Below are 7,316 nucleotides of genomic sequence, written 5' to 3' on the forward strand. Positions count from 1 at the left end.
TGATTCACTGAATAGTTCTTCTAAACCACTAAATTGCTTAAAACATTGTGGATTGCACATTACTAGACCCAACCGCACATTACATTACATTAGATTCATTAATGTTATATTCATTTAAATAATAGGCGTGCTTTGTGCATCTTTGCATTCACGTTTGAGCACTGTTACGAGCAGGTCAGTGAAACGCTGCTGGTTCAGCCAGGTTCAAAAAGGTTTATCTTACAATGGAGACACTCGCTCTTAGCCAGTCAGGCCACAACACGGCTGAAACATGTCCAGAGGAGACAAAGCTAAAGAAATAAAAAAGTAAGTTGACGCTAAACAGTCACACCATCTTTGAAAAGCCCATTAACTTTTTACATTACTTATCATTCTACTGTAAAATCAAGTTGATCAGCTACATAGTCATAACACTCAAAAACATCAAGGCAGTTTTTCTGTAAATGGCCTGGCACTTCAAAAAGAAAGTCCAGGATAAGCAGAAGTTAGTATCTTATTCAGACCAGTGCTTTAGCACCATAAAAGCCTGCTTAAGACCCAGCCAAACTTAACTCTGTTGGGGATTTTCTTTTTAAAGGAGCAGCTTCATCCATCACTAAATGCAATTCATCAGTGTTCGCCAAGACCAAGTGGTTTAATCGATGAGACACTACTAAGCTCTGAAACATCGATAAACCAGAGGCACAAGACATGGGCATTGCAGACACCATTTCAAAATAACCCTTAAACTGCCAACAGGTGTCTCTTTGAGGAAATGTCCATTGACAGAGCTCTTGCAAAACCTTGCTCATCAAGTAGGGCATTTTTAACCCTCCCACATTTTCAACAATGTCTTTTCAATAATAAAAAGCTCAAGATGTGATATAAAGGTAAAGTTGTGAATTAACACTAAGGTAAAGTTGTGAATTAACACTAAGAACAATACAACTATTTCATACTTTATTCACCTAAGAGCTAGACACCGCAGTCGAGTGGACAAAAACTTCAATGACTAATACCTTTGGACAGGGCAACCTCCAGATTACCAGATTAACCAGAAATACATGACATAGTATGAAGAAACAAAACTCCAGGCCACAGCTTCATATTACTTGTCAGCCATAGAGATCTGATATTCCATACTGGCTGATAAAATCTTCTAAAGGAAGGGTTTGGAGGGTTCATGGATGACTTTAGACCATTTTTTTGTATTCCTCATGTCTTAATCATTATCATGTCCAAATCGGATTTGGGGTTTGAATTCTATTGAATATTATATAAATTCCACAAAATGAAAATGGCCAATTTGCGTAGAATTAATTAGCTTATTTATCAGGGATGAAACTATATTTCTACAAAATAATAATGTGTTTCTAACTACAGAAACCATTTCTGAACAATCTGAGATGTTGGGTGTCACGGTTTGTTGATTTGACATAGAATGACCCAGCAGCATTATGTCACATGTAACAGAAATGAGCTAAAGTGAATGTGACAGGGCCAAAGTTAATGCTGTGTCCAGTGTTCAAACTGACAGGTCACTCACGGTCATGACATTGTCACCAGTTGTGGAACTGCATAGTTGGACAATCATTGATAATATGTGGACTATTCTTTAGAAACAAAAACTTGTGGCGGTGATCATATCCACTCTTTAGGGTGCAGTGACTTCAGCCCATCAGGATTCAAGGTCCCTAAGGCTTGATCTATATATAGAGAGCTATCTCGCCTCGGCCATGTTGGAACACTAGAACTCCCAGAGATAAGCACAAAGGCACACCATAATAGGTGCTCTGACTGATCATTTTACAAGAAACACAGAGATGCGCTCTCAATAATGGAACAACGTCCACCATTGTTTTTTTTGTGAGCCTTTATTGGTTTGTTGCACAAGGACAATTAACTGGCAGTTAATAATGCGATATTGGGATCCACCTATTCTAGAAGAATGACTCCACATCCATCAGATGTGTCATTGTCCAAACTTGATACAAGATGCAGGACAGGGCAGCAAGCCAAAAACTAAAATAACTGTCTGCAGAATCAGGTGTAGCACAAAGTGCATCTTTGACTTTGCATTTCAGAAATGCCATTACAACAATTGGATAATAAAATTAAGTTTAAGAATTTAAAGTTTTGTTTTAATCAGTCATGTGGCTGCATATGGATTCTGTTGTTACACTCGACACTTAACTAACAAGGAAGAGTGCAATTGAGGTCAGTGGGGCGACTCTGACATGATGCAACCCCTATGCAACCCCATCAATACTTTAAACACAAAATACATAATAAATAAGCCATAGATAGTCAGTTTTGTCAGTTAATCTATCCCAACCTTGGTGTAGGCTAATACTTCACAAATGGCTTTTTGTTGTCTTGTTGAAATTAAATATCAGGAAAACATTTAAATTCACAAATTAGCCTGTTTCTAGACAGGACGGCTAAGAGGTTGCAAGTTTGCACCGATGGCAGATCGTCTTGTGGGACCTCTGACTTATTGCATCATCATCAGTTCTGTTGGAGGTATGTGAGTTTCAATCATCATTGAGTATACCTAGACTAATTTGATAGAAAATCTAGAGTACAGCTTGAAGCTTACCTGTCAAGAGATTAGTCTAAAATAATTAACAAATGTGCTTTAAAGGATTCCTGCCCAGTGCAACAATATGGTCCTTTCTTGCAATGTCATGATAGAATGTGATGGTTAGTTATCCTAGACAGCCAGACTTATGGCCCGTAAGATAACTAATCATCCGCCTTGGTCACAACACAAGACATAGACATTCTGAAACTCCCAAGTCAATTTCAAATGAAGAAATACAGACTCAAACATCAGAGAGACGAGTTGCTGTGGCATCAACCTCTGTGGCTTGTCTAATGTCTATTCAACCTAACGGACTGAAGTCTTACAACAACGGTGTGATATCACCTGCCATTAAGCAGTTACGGTGCACAGTGAGTCAGGCACTTTTGATCAGTCTTTTGGATGGCTTCCCGCTGGCATACAGCTAATCCCATTTTTTTAGTCCAGGATGATCCCAGATAGTCATAGAGCCAGACCTAATCCAAACACCCTGGCATTAGCCAGGCTAATAAGAACCACATCGATAATCTGTCGAGAGAGCAAGAGTACCTTAACTCAATCTGGACTGAAAAACAAAATGATATAAGAAAACTATGAGGAGAAGAGGCAAAAGAGCCAGTATAGAGCCAAAAGAGGAAAACATGCTTCACTGTCCCATTACTTACACAGGGGCACTGTATATGGAACATGTTTTATGCCACAATTCAAAAATAAAACGGACGTCTTGAATGTTGAACCCATCTAATAACAAATGGTCATTTCGAACTTGAAACAGAACACATCTGATACTCAGAGCAAACACTGGAAATCAAAGTCTCAATCCCTCCCATCACAACCCTCACCTGCCTGGGAAAGATGATCAAGCCTTGATATCACAGATGTGATGGGAGGGGTTAGGCTTTGAGTGACAGTGAGTATCAAATGGATTGAACACATCAAATAGGAAATCAAATAGACTCACTTGATAACTAAATATTGCATGTACATAATGCAACCCTTTAGACGGTTAATCCCATTCGCACTCTTCAACCTATGGTATTGTTACCGTACCTTTAAGTAGTCTATCATATCCCACCAAATTACGAACCGTTCCCTCCCCTCCCGCTTCTTCAGAGAGAAAGTGGATGCAGATGAAGATACATTTATACATTTCGTTTAGTCAGTTATTTTTTAAGTTATTCATGCAGTTCATTGTTATTAGTGCGTGCATCTAACTGTGAGTATATGTTTATGTTTAGCCGCTGATAATTTGTTACCTTGTATTTATAGGACCGTAAATAGGACCGCTGCTAATGTTATTTCATTGTTAGCCAGTATGTTAGTTCACACGTGAATGTTTATATGCTTCAGCATTTTATGCAGCTATATCCCTTTACTTTCGTAAGGTCCTTAATCTACCTGGAGGTTATAATTGTCTTACTACTATTCTGTGGTTGCTGCAACTGTGGTGACCTGCTTGCTATTCGTGCCTACTGGCTGTATTGGCTATGTTAGAACTGTTGTTTACTAGGGTCCTCCTGTCTCCTGTTTCCATTCAGGGAGAGGATGTGAAGGTGGTCCAGAGCTACAAGTACCTGGGGTGCACCTGGACAATAAACTGGACTGGACTGATAACACAGATGTCCTGTACAAGAGGGGCCAGAGCCAGCTTTATTTCCTGAGGAGGCTCAGGTCCTTTGACATGTGCAGGACTCTGCTGAACATGTTATACCAATCAGTGGTGGCCAGCGCAGTGCTGTATATGGTGGTATGCTGGGGGGGGGCAGCATCAAGGAAGGTGACACCAAGAAGATGAACAAGCTTAGGCTATTAGGAAAGGACCAAACTCCTGGCCATCATGGACAATCCCTCCCATCCCCTACATGACACTGGCAGAGCAGAGAAGCTCAGAGAAGCTTTTCTGCCTGCCACAATAAGGCTGTAGAACTCCTCCTCCGGCTGGCTCGATCGGGGTGATCAGTCATGCTGGGGGATGTTAAATCATACTGGACTGTTCTTACTGTATAGAATGTTTCAGATGTCTTTTATTTTATTATTCGATTGTCACTTTATTGTGATGTGAGCTGTTGCAACGCCTTCATTTCCCCTCGAGATCAATAAAGTACCTATCTATCTATCTATCTAATTCCGATTGTTCATTACTATGTCATTTCTGGCTCTATAGAACCACAACAATAATAACAAGTGTAGTGTACAACAAAAATAACAACGCTCGTCTAGTCTAGAAGGTTATGGCTGCCTAGAAGGTCGGTTAACTAGCTTTCATATATGTTTTGACTTGAGTCGTAAGAGTATGTGTGTTGGATGTAGTGTAACCTGGGGAGGCCACCGGCTAATACAAACGCATTTCAAAAAAAGTAGTCTTACACAAGACGGAGACTCTTATTTTGATGAGGGGAAAGCATGCGCTTGCATTATTAGCCGGCACAATACACCACCGCCACAGGATAAAGTATTTAAAACAATTTGTTATTTCCACTATTACCAACGTCAACGTATATGATTCAAACTGAGAATACTTCCTGTTTTGCCTTTTGCCTGCAACTTGTTGCTCAATTGAGCGGAACAATGAAATACCTAGTCCATTCTACTCAAACGCACAATGAGAGATAATGTTCTATAAAAAACAATATCATATTTTTCTACGGAATCCCCGATAACTACATCATGTTTTACATTTTGCGTGGAGACGTTTTGAAAGCCGTTTTCTGTGCTTTTGATAGCGTACAAGTGATCCCATTCATGTGTACTTGTATGGCTAAATGGTAGCCCAGGAGACAGCCAAGAAGCTCCAGAATGGAAATATGACCGAAGAAAGTCTCTGGATGAGCCCACAACTCTCCATGTAAGTTGAAAAAGGTCTAACATCGAACAACCTGAACTATCCCTTTAAGAGCACAGGTTACGCCTACTTAGCCATGATAATACATTATGTTGCAGTATTATATCAACGAATTAAAATACTATTTAAATTCAAGCAAAAACATTCAACTGTCCACAGAGGGTCAAATGTACTGTCAACACAATAGGTTGAATTGAGAAATTGAGAAATCATACTTTGCATCAGGTAGGTACACCCATTTCCAGGATAGCTTCTTGCATAAAAGGATGTGTTACATTTCTCGTTAAAACATGTATCTTTACTTCTTGGCTGGCTGAAAAATCTTAGGAGGGGACCAAACGTTCTTTTGAAAGACGACGGAGTAAAATAGCTTTAAAATTCTGCTTGCATGATATCTGATGTCAATGTACGATCAGGCTTCATGGGCAGGAGACAAGGAATGCACAGTGAAGCTACTTACATCATGATGTTGATTATCAAATCATAGGACATCAATTTACCGGTTGATATTCCTAATAATACCACGTCACTAACCAGAGCATTATATGGTCCCAAAAATCCTGTTACAGGCTTGCCTAAATCGTCACTTCTTTTCCCTCCAATCAAGTGTCTTATTTTCTAGGAAGAAAAATGCACATCCGATGGAGCTAAATATAGCACCCCCTCTCCTCTTTTTAGAGTAGGAGATATCGCAGGCCCTGTCTGCATCTCCATGCAAGCCTGCAATTAAGAGAGTGGGAGTTGCTTTTGGTTTCATGGGATGGGGGAAACAAAAACTGCTGCAGTATGGTCTAATGGATATTGTAGGCTGGCATAACTGGCAAGAGCAGCCACTATTATACCATTAACATTGAAGATGCCTTGTCACCTTTTCTGGAGGTAGGACTTCTGTCCAGCAATACTGCAGGGTGTAATCTATTAGAAGTATTGTAAATATCCTCCCCATAGATACTGTAGGTACATTCATATGAGAATGCCTCTATAGTGCATTTCTGGTATATATGTCGTCCTTCTGAAACATTGAATATGTCACTCCATGCATGCTTCTGTATTATATATTTAAGTAGAAGATTAAAATTTTAAGTATGTAGATTAAGATTTACTTTTGGTCTTAACCTACAAAATGCTAACCCTAACCGAAATGTTTTTAAAACACTGATTGATAGCACTCCAATAAAAGTTTAATCCAGTCCATTAAACGAAGTAGCCAAGCCAACTAGGCTATATAGACTTTAATAAAAAATAATTAAAAAAAAAAAAAGGTGAAATTACAATGCAGATATACGCTCAGATATACGTTTATATTCAGTGACTTTCAGTGAGTGGGGTAAAAACGGGGTGTGTATCCTCGACTGTCCTAAAATAACATATTCAATAGGCTACACACTGACACTATACACACACGCGCGCGCACACACACACACACACACACACACACACACACTCCCTTATTGTGATGCGCCAAATCCGTCGTTTTATGGAGAATCCAAGACTTTCAAATTCAGTAAATATGCCGATATTCCTTTATCGTCGCCTTATCTTGAGTGTAGAGCGGAGCGACCCGCGGGCAATCACACGGCAATGCATTTTCCATATGGTAGGCCTGACATCAATTCACGTTGTCAAGTGATTTATCTGCTACTTCGAAGATCCAGGTATCGCCGATGAACTGTTTTATAACTGCTATTCTCTGCAGGTCATTCGTTCTCTATATTTTCTCTCTAAACCAAGCATCTTATGTCAAATGAAGGTTATTATTTCTCCTTCTTCTATTCTATCGGCGAGTAAAACACAAAATGTAAAGCCCACAACTGTATACCTATGACATGAAAGACATTTTAAAAATAACATAAATAGCCTATCTTACCTTGAAATGCTTTTTTTCCGGCTCCTATTACACCAGTGCAGCAC

This window comes from Argentina silus, assembly GCF_951799395.1.
Source record: "Argentina silus genome assembly, chromosome: 6".
NCBI classification, from domain to species: domain Eukaryota; kingdom Metazoa; phylum Chordata; class Actinopteri; order Argentiniformes; family Argentinidae; genus Argentina; species Argentina silus.